The 15389-nt window shown below is 44.2% G+C and overlaps 1 protein-coding gene and 1 non-coding gene across 7 annotated transcripts in view; one reads left to right on the forward strand and one right to left on the reverse strand.

Annotated features, from left to right (window-relative positions):
* The window catches only part of PCCA (propionyl-CoA carboxylase subunit alpha), a 369338-nt gene that overhangs the window by 307018 nt on the left and 46931 nt on the right, over positions 1–15389 (forward strand). The gene's annotated exons all lie outside the window — the stretch shown is intronic.
* Positions 3426–15389, reverse strand: part of LOC131743361 (uncharacterized) — an 88318-nt gene continuing 76354 nt past the window's right edge. Inside the window, exon 3 of the transcript XR_010837236.1 lies at positions 3426–4787. This is a non-coding gene — a transcript (uncharacterized protein). The remainder of the gene's footprint in view (positions 4788–15389) is intronic.

Raw genomic sequence — 15389 nt, forward strand, 5'->3', positions numbered from 1 at the left:
CTCTCTGTCTCTATATAGTTACCTGTTCTGGACATTTCACATAAACAGAATCATGCAGTATGTGGCCTTTTGTGACTGGCTTCTTCCACTCGGCGTAATGTTTTCAAAGATTCATCCGTGTTGTAGCATCAGTACTTCATTTTTTTTCTTTTGCCAAATAATATTCCATTTTGTGGATATACCACAATTTTTCCTTCAGAATGGACATCTGAATTGTTTGTCTTAAAAGCTATTATATATCGCGTGGGCCAAAAAGTTTCGGCCAACCCATTATTCTGCTATGAACATTCCTTTATATATGTGGTTTTTTTGGTTTGTTTGTTTGTTTTTTGCGGTACGCGGGCCTCTCACCGCTGTGGCCTCTCCCGTCGCAGAGCACAGGCTCCGGATGCGCAGGCTCAGCGGCCACGGCTCACGGGCCCAGCCGCTCTGCGGCACGTGGGATCCTCCGGGACCGGGGCACGAACCCGTGTCCCCTGCATCGGCAGGCGGACTCTCAACCACCGCGCCACCAGGGAAACCCCTTTATATATGTTTTTGTGTGGATGTATGTTTTCATTTTTCTTGAGTGTATACCTACGAGTGGGATTTCTGGGTCATGTGGCAATGCTGTGTTTCACTTTTTGAGGAACTGCTAGACTTTTCCATTTTACATTCCCCTCAGCAATGTATGAGTTATTTAATTTCTCCACATCCTTGCCAACATGTGTTACTGTCTTTTTGTGTTTTTTGGAATATAATTGATATATAACATTATACTGCTTGCAGGTGTACAACGTATTGATTCAGTTTTGGTACGTATTGTTAAATGGTCCCCACAGTAAGTCCAGTTGACATCTAATGTCTTTCTGATTCTAGCCACCTAGTAGGTATGAGGACAGGACTCATTTTAAAATATGTTCTATGCAGGATTCCTCCTTTTCCCTAGAACTCATGATAAATGCAGAAGTATCCAAAAGTGTGTATTAGTTTTTTTGTTTATTAAAACAAACTTAACCCCTAACAAAACAACAAAGCATGTAATTTTAATTATTATATGTTTTCTGTTACATTGCTGACTGTTCCTCAAATAAAATGTTTTTTATATTGAGCAAGCAGTTCCTTTTATTTCCCTAGGCTGTTTTTCTTTAATGGTAGCACATACTGTGCAGGAAGGTCATTACATAAAGAGAGGAAAAAAGAATATCCAGCATCAAAGAGAAAGTTAATGCTGTTCGTATAATTTTTTAATAGGCATCTTGTAACATTTTGAGATTTAAACCAACAAATAATATTTTTTGCACATTCCTGAGCATTCCCCTCTTGTTGCCTGTGAACTGATGTTTTGCTTTGGAAACTCAGATAGTGAAAATATTTGTCAAAGCTTCAAATACCGGTGCTTTAATTCTTTAGTCATTTAGGTATTAATCTTGTTCTGTAGACCACCTACATGTGTTTGTAAAGGTTGTAATAACTGACACTGTATTTAATTAGCACTAATATTGTGTAGAAGGAAAAAACATATTAAGTATCTTTCCAAGTCACTAGTTTGCAATTAGGAGAAGCTTGGAGGGAAAAGTCCTTGTCTAGGTTGCACTGTTATTTTGCACAGCTGTGGAAATTTGTGATCCATTTCCTCGTTCATTCATTCATTCATTCATTCACTCAGCAGGTTTTTGTTGGGTGCTATTACGTGCCAAACCATGTTCTAGGTACTAGGGAAGTGGACCAATTTCAATAGGACAGAAGTGTGAATCACAAATAGGTATCCAGTGGCAACTAGCTGGTGTATACAGCGTAGTAAGTGAATATTGGCATGTCCACAAAATCACCTTTCGTAGCTCCTCATAGCAAAACTGGAGGACACTGAGGTCAGTTCTCAGAGTTCCCTGTTAGGGGTGGGGCAGGGAAGTGTCCCATAAGGGGGAGTGAAGCCTTTGGATTCTGATGTTTGTCCCTTTATTCTCCCTTTTTAAAGTTAAGAGCCATTTTTTCATTCTGTTGTCTTAAGTCTCTTTCCACAAATGTAAAGATCTTGCTTCCTTTCTTAAATTTCATGTTGGCTTCTATATCTGTTACTTCAATTATGTCTACCCCTTCTGTTTGTGCACAAAAAGTAATTTACATGTTGATAATGAGGGAGGTTATACATGTGTGGGGCAAGGGGTATATAGGAAATTGTATCTTTTGCTTAATTTTGCTTAACCCTAAAAAACTGTTCTAAAAGTCTGTTTTTTAAAATGTAATTTACCCGGTGGTGATGGAGGGCACCTACGTTTTAAAGTCAGGCAGACACTTATTGATTGGCTATTTGATCTTAGCTTTATTTACTCTCTCTAAGACCAGTTTCCTGGTCTGTAAAATAAGAGTAAGTAATAATAACAGCATCTCCTTCGTTGGCTGTTGTGAGAATTAAATGAGAGAATGTGGGCAAGGCACTTAGTGTAGTTCCTGGCACAAAGTAATCAATCACTCAGTAAATTTAACTAGTATTGTGGAAATATATTTCATACCCAGGAATAAAGTTTTATTTGCCTTTATGAAACATGGTCCTGGGAACTTTCTAGTTGCCACAGCTGTTTCCCAAGGGCAACGAATTTAGACCTACAGCCTGTAACTCACTCAGTGTGACTTGTTTTCTGTTTCTTCATTCTAATATGAACATTTCTGTAACACAGTCTTTTCCCCTGAATAGCTAGTGTGTGGATGCCTCAGCTAGGTCGTCAGCTGGGTAGAGTGGTGGGGTGACAGCGCCCTGCAGTAGACTTGGTGAGAGTGGGGGGTACTGGTGACGACCGGGGCAGGCCTGCCGCAGGGAGGGGGGGGGGACCGGAAGGGGTGAGGAGTCAGGGGAGACTCAAGCTTGTTCGCAGGCTGAGAAGGAGCCAGTTGGGAGGCAGAAAGAGTGCAGCTGATGAAGCAGGGTCCCAGTGAAGGGGGGGTGGGGACAGGCCAGGAGTACTGGGTGCTCACGGCGAACAGGAAGAGTGCTCCCTCTCTGGCTGGCAGTGGGTGCAGATCTAGGGAAGTTTGTAGGGCGGCAGGCTGTGTAGGGAGCCCAGCGGGCCCTGTTCTCCTTCGTGAAAGTGTTAATCCATTTAGTAACAGTTATTCTATTGCTATAACAAGCTTTTCTATTTTAAAAGACCAGTGTAAGCACAGTGTATTTTACTTTACACTAATTTAGAGTGAAGATTCATACTATTTTTAAAGCTAAATATACCATAGGTGCTATTTTTTATTTATTACCTAATGTGTTTCATAATGGAATTAGCAAAAAGGTGACTAAATTATCCAACTTTGACTTTGTACTAAAACATCATGCTTGGCTTACTCAACATCCCTGAAGGTCAGCAAGAGAGAAATTTGCCCAGACTGGTCTTTTTCTTCATTCATCACTTAAAAAGGGGGGAAAAAAAAAAAAGAACAGAGAAGAACAAGCCATCTTTTACTTTTATAATTTTTAATCCATCATTAAAAGTACAACTTGCTTTATGATCTAAAGAAATACCATCTAAGTCTTTATATTAGGAACAAAAGTGAGCCTTTCAGGAAAAAAAGAGCAGAGCTTAATCTGCATTAGCCCTTTGATGTATTTCTAGATTTTACAAAGCTTCCCGTTGTTCCCGCCACGTTGAGACAGACCCAGTCACATGTCCAGCAATGCCGATGTCCTTTTCTCCTTAGCACGTGCTGAGCTAGAGACACTGTCCACGAATGGCCAGGGCTGGACCATTGCATCCGGGATGTATTTCCACAGGTGTTGGCCCAATGGGAATTTCACTTCCCAGTACTCCTTCTCCAGGCAAAGATTCTTCTTTTTTTTAATATTTCACTTTATATTGGAGTATAGTTGATTAAGGGCAAAGATTCTTAAGTTAATGATTGGCTTGGAAAAATAAACTATATTGCACTTCTGCTCTTCTTTTGAATATTTCTTTAAGATGCAGCTGTTATTGGTATATCAAGGGGGCTTTACTGAGAAGTAGAAAAATGCTAGTTGAAAAAAGTCATATTCATCTATAGCTTTGAAATATGAAATGCAGCGGATAAGTTTTGCTTTTTTTTTTTTTTTTTTTTTTTTTTTTCGGTATGCGGGCCTCTCACTGTTGTAGCCTCTCCCGTTGCGGAGCACAGGCTCCGGACGCGCAGGCCCAGCGGCCACGGCTCACGGGCCCAGCCGTTCCGCGGCATGTGGGATCTTCCCGGACCGGGGCACGAACCCGCGTCCCCTGCATCGACAGGCGGATTCTCAACCACTGCGCCACCAGGGAAGCCCAAGTTTTGCTTTTAAATTAAAAAAAATCCTATTGTTTGAATTCTTGCCATTTTTATTCCTTTTATTTCATCATTTCTTGTAACCTAGTTTTATGTTAGGGTGCTGAACTTTATGTAACAACTTCTTTTTTTTGTTGTTTTGGTTTTCTTCTGTGATTTTCTTCCTCATATTTAATCTTCTAAAAATTGTTTGATTGGAGTACAGTTGACTTCCAATGTTGTGTTAGGTTCAGGTGTACAGCAAAGTGAATCAGTTATACATATACATATATACACTCTTTTTTTAGATTCTTTTCCCATATGGTCATTACAGAGTATTACTACTTACCTATTTTATATTTATATAACAACTTCTTGATGAGCACATCTTCTTCCATTGTGATGGTGAGAAGGTGGTGGGTTGGTGTATGTTTTTAATGCCCTTTTTCTATAGATTGACATCATTGCCAGAAGTGGTGCTTGGTGCCAGCTAGTTTCACAGATGGAAGAAAACAATCCAGGTTTCAGTTTCACAAATGGAAAAACAAAATCTAAAAGGAAAAGGAAGCAATTCGTTAGCAGTGGGCCACTGTGCAGAGTAGGATAACCTGCCTTCAAAGATTTTTGTCTTGAACACTGTAATGTAATGTTTAATAAATAGTTTACTTCAAAGGACTGCACTACAAGAAAATAGGCAGCTTTCCTGCTATTCTTGTTTCTGGTTCAGTTTTACTATAAGTAGCTCATATCCGGTCCTCTGTGGTCTCAGGTGGTCATTTGTGTTTATGATCCGAATGCTGAAACTGTAAGAACTGTGGCCCTATTTTGAGTCAATAGCAAGTACACAGTGGTCTGCAGGAACTGATCGAGGCTCTCCCGAAGCCCTTGACACTTTGACGCATCTTAAGGAAAGTGCTCAGACGCTGTAAGCAGTGTGCACGTGATCATGTCCTCCAGAAATAGAAAACTAAATTTACTAAGGAAGGACTAGAAAAACTCATCAAAATGTACGTAAAGTTTTTGATGTATTGTGATCACTCCTGTACCCATTCTAAACTTCTAAACACCATGTTCAGTATCCTTGAGATAAAAGCCTGAGGTTACAAAGATCATTGGAGATGTTTGAATTTTTCTTTTTCTTCCTGTAGATATATTTGGCATGTGTAGAATTTGCGAGTCCACTATTAATATCAGTTTCTTCCAGATATTACCAGATAGCAGATAGACAGATGGAACTCAAAATAAACTACTGGAACTCAGAAAACACTATTGTTTCTTTTCTCTATAAATTTTAGCCCAGCAGTATTTTGGGTCTGGGTGGAACCTGGCTGAATCCATTTTGAAGAGGCTCCCCCAGTGATTCTGGTGAATAGCTCTTTAAAATCACTACTGTAAATTCTCGTTGGGTATGATTTTGTTTCGTTTATTTTTTATTGCTCAGTATTGACTCAGTGGTAGGACCTAGGGCCACTCTAAGATGTACAGACCTGAGACAGTCTCACACTGGCTTACTCCCCTTCCATTCCTATTCTTTCCTTATTCAAGCGCGTTCTCTCTGCTCTGAAACTGAAGAGAATGCGTTGCTCTAAGATCTAGCCCTCTAAGCAGAGGGGCTAAGGGGTGAGTGGGTGTGTGGGAGGGAGAAACTGCCGCACCCCATGGCGCCCACACGGTAGTGGGCGGGGTTTATGGATTGGACCTGTGTTTCCGCATTAGCCACGTTGTTCTTTAAAGCCCTGGCTAGTGGAGCCACCTCTCCCCCCCGCCCTCGTCCTTTGTAGCCTTGAGGCTTTACCCAGAACCAGCTCTCTGTGGCACCTCTGCTGGGGAGGTGGGGTGCTCTGTCAGTTTCTAGTTGTGGCTACTGAGCCGCATATTGAACTTGAACACAGATAACCATATGGGAACAGCAGTCATTTACAAATCTTCAAGTCCTGGGTTCAGCGGCCATGGCTCACAGGCCCAGCCGCTCCGCGGCACGTGGGATCTTCCCGGACCGGGGCACGAACCCGGGGTGCCCACATTGGCAGGCGGACTCTCAACCACTGCGCCACCAGGGAAGTCCCGCTCCTTTTTTTTTTTTTTGTGTGTGTGTGTGTGTGTGTGTGTGTGTGTGTGTGTGTGTGTGTGTGTGTGTGTGTGCGCGGGCCTCTCACCGCTGTGGCCTCTCCCGTTGCGGAGCACAGGCTCCGGACGCGCAGGCTCAGCGGCCACGGCTCACGGGCCCAGCCGCTCCACGGCACGCGGGATCCTCCCGGACCGAGGCACGAACCCGCGTCCCCTGCATCGGCAGGCGGACTCCCAACCACTGCGCCACCAGGGAAGGCCCCTACTGATGTATTTTGTAGCAAGAGAAAAAAAATTTTTTTTTTCCTAGTCCAGGATCTAATTCAGAATCACATTGCATTTAGTTTTCACGTCATTTTAGTCTCCTTTAGTCTGGAACAGTTCTTCAGTCTTTCTTTGTCTTTGATGATCTTTACGTTTTTAAAGGCAGGCCAGTTTTTCTGTCACATGTCCCTCAATTTAGGTTTGTCTGGTGTTCCCTCAGCATCACAGTAAGTTACACATTTTGGGCAGGGATAGCACAGAAGAGATGCTGGGTCTTTCTCAGTATATATATCACATCAGGGGGGGAGCATGTTTCTGTTTTCCCCGTTACTGGTGCCATTACTCTGATTACTTGGTTCAGGTGGTGTCTGGTTTCTCCACTGGAAAGTTACTGCTTTTCCTTTTTCTGTTTGTCTGGTAAGGGAGATAGACACCTAAACTGGTAATTTCAACATAATATGGTAGATAAGACCGATGGTTAGCCAGGGTGACATAGGAGCCAATAAGTGGAATTTGGGGAAGGCTCCTGACTTGATGACACCTTGACTGAGACTTAAGGAATGATTATGAGTCAGGCAAGCAAAGGAAAATGGGGAGAATATTGTAGAAGGATATGATACCACAAACATGGCCATGGAGCCATGAGACTGCATAGTGTGTTCAGGAAACCACAAGGGTCGGCAACTTGAGTTCTAGGATTGAATTCTCAAACCATGGAATTCCCAGAATGGAAATCTGAGGACACAAGGTCTCATGGGAAGCTGGAAGCAGAGGCGGTGCTCTTTGTCTCTCAGGATTTGTGAGGTCTCTTTTGTCTCTGAATTTCATAGTCCTCTCTCCCCTAATTTGCACAGAGCCAAAAATAGCAGAAAGATGGGGCCTCAGGGGTCGGCCGAGGAATCACAGTATTTGATAGTCACAGAAGTTATATCATTCAGATGTACAATTTATTTTATTGCCCTGGAAATCAGTTTTCTTTTCATAGAAGAGAAACATTATCTTTGCCAGGAACTGTCACTTTTTTCTCTCATTTTTTGAGTGTAAAAATTAATGAAAATAAAAATATGAAAAATTGTGCAAATGAAACAAAAAATTAACCTGATTTTGGCTTTGAAGTATATATCTGAGAAGCCGGCTATCCTTTAGCTTGAATAAGAAGTTAAGATTGTGAAATGGTAAAGCAGTGTAGGCTCACTCTCTTCTCTGACACTCAGTCTATTAAAATTTTTTTTTTTTTTTTTAAACTTTAGTGGCAACACATGCTGACTTACCCAGGCAAGGGGCAGCAGATACAGTGAAAGCGGCCAGGACTTTTCCAGGCTCCTGTCAACAAACTGACTCTCTTAGAGTCTTCAAATTAAATTCATACCAAGACGTTTGCTTTGCTCACCTATCAGTGAGGTCATCTTTGCAAGGTGAACATTAGTGATGCTGTCGGCAAGAAAAAGAGTGTGAACCTCTGTCTAAATTTCAGTGATGTCTAGGCAGAAATAGATTTTCAAGAGAATTCCTTGAGGTTTTCAAGACCCCATAAATTTCTCTGTAAGGAAATTGTCAGGTCTGAGGCTCATGGCATTTGATCCTTCAGCATTGGGACTTCTCGTAGCGGCCACTTTTTGCCACCTCTGGCTCGCGCGGACTCGTGTGTAGCCTGGCCCAAAGATGATAGATTCTCTTCCTTTTTCATCTGCAAAATTGAGTGTCTTCTGTGTACCAGACACTGTGATCTCTACCTCGTGGAGGTTATTACCGTCTATTGGAGAAGACACTAAAAAAGAGAGGCCAGCCACAACTCAGCAGCATCCATACTCACAACTAAAGAGCCTTAAAAGGAAAGTGTTACAGTGTTCATGTGGCCAAATGTATTCTGTTTTAAAAATTGAGTTCAAATTCACGTAACATAAAATTAACCATTAAGCATTTAAAAATGTACTGTTCTGGGCTTCCCTGGTGGCGCAGCGGTTGAGAGTCCGCCTGCCGATGCAGGGGACGCGGGTTCGTGCCCCGGTCCGGGAGGATCCCACGTGCCGCGGAGCGGCTGGGCCCGTGAGCCATGGCTGCTGAGCCTGCGCGTCCGGAGCCTGTGCTCCGCAACGGGAGAGGCCGCAGCAGTGAGAGGCCCGCGTACAGCAAAAAAAAAAAAAAAAAAAAAGAGCTGTTCTGTGGCATTTAGCACATGAACAGTGTTGTCACCTCTATCCATTCCCAGGGCGCTTTTATCCCAAAGTACTCGCAAAGGGTACTCTGTACCCTCTAAGCAATCACTCCTCATTTCCCTCTCTCCCCAGACTCTGGTGGCCACTAGTCTGCCTTCTCCCTCTGGGTCACCCCGCTCTAGATGTCTCATATAGAGGGAATCATACAATATGTGACTTTTTGTGCTGGGTTTCCTTCCCTCGGCACAATCTTTTCTGCGGTTTGCGTGTTGTGCCATGTATCAGCGCTCCGTTCCCGTTTCCCGTTTATGGCTGAGTAATGAATCTTCCATCGCCGGCTGTGTTCTTCAAGTACGTTTGAAAACTAACTCCTCCCTGTTGAACTGTTTCACAGTGGTGTTTCTGGGGTGGGAGCAGTTTGAAGACCCAGCTCCGTGATGTCGGCACACTTCTCTGCGGTAGAGAAAAATGTCTTTTGCCCCACACCTTGCTGAAACCTTTCAACAAGGCGCTGACTCACTTCTCTGCTTCTGAGAACTCGGCAGCGACAGCCAGCAAGGCTTGCCCCGGCATTGTGGGCAAAGCGATTGCTGTCACTTCATGACATGTGGAAAACCACGAGTTGCGATGACGGGGAGGCCTCCACTGGTCACAGGTAGAAATTAGAGGTGCAAAGTCTGTACGTAGAACCCTGAGTTTGCTTCCATTGCTCAGCTTGGAACTGCTTCACCGGTTCTAAGACATCAGTAGCCTTCGCTCTTCCCAAAAGAGGCTTCGAAAGTAAGATTTTTTTCCTTTGTCAGCATCAGTGATCACGTACTGGAGACGCTAGAGCTTATCGCCCTGGGAGACGGTCATCGTCCTGTTGGGGTGTTGGGCTGAAATAAATGGCTTATCTATGCATTCCTTGGGACATAAGTAAAATAGTTGTAATTCTGATAATGATGACTTCCAATGTTTGACAGAGAAACTGTTCCTTTTTTTTTTTTTTTTCCCCCCTGGCCCAGGCATCACTATTTCTAGGCCACTCAGCTTTACCCTCAGCTCTCTAGTACTAGGTGACCTCTTTTATTTGGCAGGATGACAGGCAAGGCATCCAGGATGCCTCAAGACAGACTTTCATGTTGGGCCAAGTAACATTTTAGTAGAGTTGGCTCCAGCCTTTTGTGCTGTGCTTTGTCCCGGGAGAGCGCAGCGGCCAGTGTCCCCGAGGGGGCTGGCGCTCCGGCCTCCACGCTTCCGCTGCCTAGCACTTTGCCACAGGGCAGCGCATCGGCCCGTCATGTTAACAAAGGCAAGACCAGAGTTCATGTGAACTGTGTCATACTTGCTGATGTAAACAAATTTTAACTATATTTGACGTTTGAAACACGTTTTTTCTTTCACAGATGATGATTTTCAAAACAACACAGAAGAAGCCAGGAAAAAATAGTTTGTGTGTTTCTGAATCACAGGTGGCCTGAGAGTTTACTGGAGGTGCTAGTAGTTTATTGTCTCCCCAAGTTAAGAGTCTCTAACGAAGAGTTTTGAAGGAATATTCATTTAAGTCATGCTTCTGTCATTCAGGGGGAATGAATAACAGATTCATTTTTAAAAAATAAGATAGGGCTTCCCTGGTGGTGCAGCGGTTGAGAGTCCGCCTGCCGATGCAGGGGATGCGGGTTTGTGCCCCGGTCCGGGAAGATCCCACATGCCGCGGAGCGGCTGGGCCCGTGAGCCGTGGCCGCTGAGCCTGCGCGTCCGGAGCCTGTGCTCCGCAACGGGAGAGGCCACAACATGAGAGGCCCGCGTACGGCAAAAAAATAAAAAATAAGATAGAGAATATTTGAAACCCATCTTCAGATCACTCTGGGTCTCAAATCACCTCTGGAGTTAACCGAAGTAAGAAATTTGGCAAGAATGGAGTCCTGTCCAGGAGAGCATCTAAACAATTCTGGTTCAATCCATTTTCTCCTGGGGACTTTTTCAGATTGAGGTGATTAATTTTAAAACAAATGGAGTTACTGGACTCTCCATATTCTGGTAAGGTTGTAGAAAGGTTGGAAGTTAAAAGTCAAACTTGTTCAGTGTATAATTTTCTCTTGCAGATGCCAGACCAAAGGCAACAGTGATCTAGCACTGCCTTTGTTGTCATTTGTTGAGACTAGATAGAATTCTCCTTTGGGTATATTATAAGTTTTTTAATATTAAAGTTTCTTTTCAAGGGTTTTGTACTTAGTAAGTTTGTTCAATAACATATGCGTTCCATGTGAAGTTACCTTGCCAACTTTTCTAGGACTTTTTAGCTTCCCCATAGTTTTTAATAAACCAAGAGATCAAATGAATACTGCCCCGGGTGCCCAGATATTGGGCAGTTATGCCTGGTTTCAGTCCATCCAACACGTGTACTCATTTAAAGAGAACCCCTCTCCAGGAGATACTTTGAGCCCAGTGCTGTTCTCCAACCTCAGAAGGTTACTTATGGAGCCAGAGAGCCCTTCCACCTATATTAATGTGTTTCTTTTCCTCATCTCACCCTTCTAATAATGTATACGGTCTAACTCAGGGACAGCAACACTGAGGTCAAAGAAAAATTAACGAGAGAGAAACTGTAGACACCAAAACTTTGAAACATCAAATAAGCAAGACCGAATACATGCAAAAGGTACATTAAAGATGTTCCTTCCGTGAACAAGGTTATTAGTCAGCCCAGACTGCAATAACCAAGGACCACAGACTGGGTGGCTTAAAGAGCAGAAATTTATTTTCTCACAGTTCTGGAGACTGGAAGTCCAAGATCAGGGTGTCAGCAGGTTTGTGTCTGTTACCGAACTGAACTCGGATCCACTCCCCCACCACACAGCAAAGCCAGCTACTGACACCGGGTTGCGGTGGAGGAAAGTACAGCGTTTGTTGCACCGTGCCGAGCAAGGAGAATGCTCCAAAGACCTGAACTCCTCGATGGCTTTCAGGGGAGGGTTTTTAAAGGCAACACGTGGGGTGAGGGTTGAAGCTTGTGGACTTTCTTTTGATTGGTTGGTGGTGAGGTAACCGGGTGATGTTTCGGGAATCTTAATCATCAGCCTTCCGGGTTCCACCAGCCTGGGGTCTAGGTCAGCAGGTAGTCACCATCCTCCACCTGGGTGGCGGGGGGGGGGGGGGGGGGGGGGGTCTTAGTTTTTGCAGAGCAGCTCAAAGATACGCATCTGATTGTTGTGTGTATCCCTTGAGGAGGAAACTAGGACTCTGTTTTGTTGCTGAACTATTGTTTAAGCTACCATCACTTTTTTTGCTTGACTGCTTTTCCTTTGTTTCTGCATTCCCTCGCTTCCCTTATTAGTAACTGAGTCTGTTCTTTGGAACTCAGGGAAGTCGTAGGAGATTAAAGCCTTTTCCTTTTTCTTTTCCTTTTTCTTTCTCTTTCTTTTTTTTTTTTTTTTTAATTTTCTTGGCTGCCGCGCAGCATGTGGGATCTTAGTTCCCCCACCAGGGATCAAACCCACTCCCCTTGCATTGGAAGCATGGAGTCTCAACCACTGGACTGCCAGGGAAGCCCCTAAAGCCTTTTTCTACAGATAGGAAACAGGGAACACAGAGGGGCTTTTGTACTCAGGAGGGCCCTGCAGGGTCTTGCTGGGTTTCAGTTTCTTCTGAGGCCTCTCTCCTTGGCTTGCAGATGGCTGTCCTTTGCCTTGTCTCCTCACATGGTCTTTCCTCTGTGTGCGTGCACGCTCCTTGTGTCTCTTCCTCTTCTTATAAGGGCACCAGTCCTATTGCATTGAGCCCCCCACCCTTATGACCTCATTCAACCTTAATTACCTCCTTAAAGGGCCTGTCTCCACATATAATCACATTGGGGGTTAGGGACTTCAACATGTAGAATCCGGGGAGACACAGTTCACTTCAGGACAAGAGTCCTGGCAGTAGTTACCGTTCACCGGGCACTTTGTGTGCTGGAAATCGTGCCAGATAATTCGCCTACGTTATCTCATTCAAATCTTAACATAGACCTGTAAGTTTTCTTACACAATTTTTAAAAAATTCTGTAAGACAAGCAATATTCTCCCCCTTCTGTTGGTGGAGGAAATGAGACTAGAAAGTGAGGTGACAATCACAGGCCACGCAAAGTCAGAAACTGAACCCCGGTTTTATGAAGAAAGGATATGTTAGAAGATTTTTCTAGCTAGAACAAGAGTCAAAGAAGCAATGGAGTTCTCCCTAGTTCAGCTGAGTCTAGGGAGAGAGAGGCTTCTCAGTGGACATGAGCTAAGGTCCCTGCTATAAACAATGATGGCCTCCCCACCAGCGTTCATATGTTGAATCCTAACTTCCAATGTGATGGCATTTGGAAGTGGAGCATTTTGGAATTGACTAGGACATGAATGGGATCAGTGCTTTATAAAAGGAACCCCAGAGGGATCCCTCGCCCCTTCTACCATTATGAGGACACAGCAAAAAGATGGCCATCTGTGAACCAGGGAGTGGGTCTCACCAGACCCCAGATCTGCCAGTGCCTTGATCTTGGATTCCCACCCCCCAGGACAGTGAGAAACCAGTGTCTATCGTTTATGAGCCATGAGTCTGTAGTTAATTCTGTTACAGCAGCCCACTAAGATAGTCCCATTAGAAAGGCTGTCCCAGTAGTGGAGAAGGGTGTCTTGCGTCCATGCTTCTCCAAGTGTGGCTCCTGGGAACGTGTTAGAAATGCAGGCTCCAACCCAGTCCTGAATCGGAAGCTCTGGAGGTGGGGCCCAGCACTCGCCTCCAGGCGAGTTTTGATGCTTCTCATTTGGAAACCACTGCTCAAGCTAACTTAGTGGGAAGCGTTGCCTTTGATCAGCTGATGCCCCCTCTGCTCGTTCCATATTTATCAAACAACCACCGACCACAATTTATGTACCCACACTACAGTTAGTGGGTGTGTGCCAGTTCCCTTTATAAATACATTTCTGATCGTAAATTCACAAGATGGTTTACACATCAGTTTCTTGTGAGCTTGACAGTGAATCCATCTAGCTGAGAATGATCCATTCTAAGCTCATTGGAGGAAGTGTGGTTTCTAAGCCCGTGTAACGGAGGCCCAGAACCTGATCAGGATGGTTTCACTAAGGCAGATGCCATGGGGTGAGGCTGCTCGACGGCAGCCATCCCATCCCATCTTCCTGGAGGGACTCTCTCTTTCCGGTATTTGCAACCCAGAGCAAAGAACTGCAGGTCAGCAAAGAATATCTGAGATTCAGTACTCCTGGTCTCCAGATTATACAAGTGAACTATTTCTAGCGTTATTTCACAGCTACTGTGTAGCATTATTTAACAGTAATGGTAAAAGTTAGGTAGGCCTTTTTCAATTTGATTAGACAGCTGTCACAAATTAGTCCACAGGGAAAAGATCTTAACTTCTGTGACTAAAGGTCTTGGTGATTACTTTTGGCACATCTGGCCTTCCAGACTCTAAATCACTGAGTGGTGACAATTTGTAAATTTAAGAGAACTTTATGATGATTGGTATGAACATTAGTATTTGAGACAATATGCACTTTTATGCGGGTGAAGGACAGGGACTTGCGAGAAATTATCCTGGAGTCATTGCAACCAGGCCGAGTTACCTGTTACATACAGATAAGGAGTCACGCTGTTGGGGACCATTAGGAAAAAAGGAAACAAATTTGAGAAAAGGAGAGGGAGGCAGACCAGATGGCAGAGGCGTGCTTTGTCTGTGCGGCGCTGGGAAGGGTTGGAGAAGCTGAGCCGGGAGCAGCCCCAGGGCCTTCAGGTCATATTTACAACTGGGCTTATAATTCCTGGGGACGAGGGAGCTGAGCCCTGGGTAAGAGGGCCTGGCGGGGCCGGCTGGGGCTCTTCGGAGACGTTCCGGAGCTGTCCAGGGCCGAGTTTGTGCGTTAGAGGGGGTTGGGGATTTTCCCTCTGCTTCAGGTGAACGAGGCCTGTGAAAGGAAAAGGAAGTAACCTAAAGTTCTTTCTGTCTTAAACATCCCTGTGTTTAAAAGCTTACAGAGTGAGTCAAGGATGGCAAATGGCAAAACATCATGGATTTCCAATCCCTTTTCAGATAGGCCGACGTCATTGTTGTATTTTACCCAGTGTAAAAGCATTTATAAACATGGATGTGAATGTTTACGTTTTTATGGATTTATGTGAGTAGATTTCTCAATACACATTATTAACTGTGACTTCTGGGGAGTGAGATTGGAGGAGAGAGGGGATTGTTAGCTTGTTCTGCACGCCTCTTATACTGTAGGACTTGTACAGCCAGCCTGTAACTGTTGTTAAGTCCATAAAATACATCTTAAATTTTATAAGAGCTTTCGAGGTTCACCGAGTCCCCAGTTCTCTTTTCCTAGTAAATCTCAAGTTCCTCAAATATGACTCTTCTCCTGCCGTGCGGAATTAGAAACACAGGCCCAAAGTCTGGGGAAAGATTTTGGTAGTCGGATCAGCATAGGTAGGGAGAAGTTTCTGGTCAGGAGAGAGCTCAGGAGGTTTGAACAGAAGGTCAAGTTATTAGGCTGACAATTGTATCAGAGGAAATTCCAAGTGAATTTCCGTGAAGGATTAATAAGCTATGTCTTTGTGAGATATGTGCTCTTTGAGAGAGAGAGATTTAGATCCTTGTGTTTTCATTAATTCTAGACCTGCCCAGAGCAGCCTCCAGTGTCTTCCCAGGGA

This window comes from Kogia breviceps, chromosome 16, assembly GCF_026419965.1.
Source record: "Kogia breviceps isolate mKogBre1 chromosome 16, mKogBre1 haplotype 1, whole genome shotgun sequence".
NCBI classification, from domain to species: Eukaryota; Metazoa; Chordata; class Mammalia; order Artiodactyla; family Physeteridae; genus Kogia; species Kogia breviceps.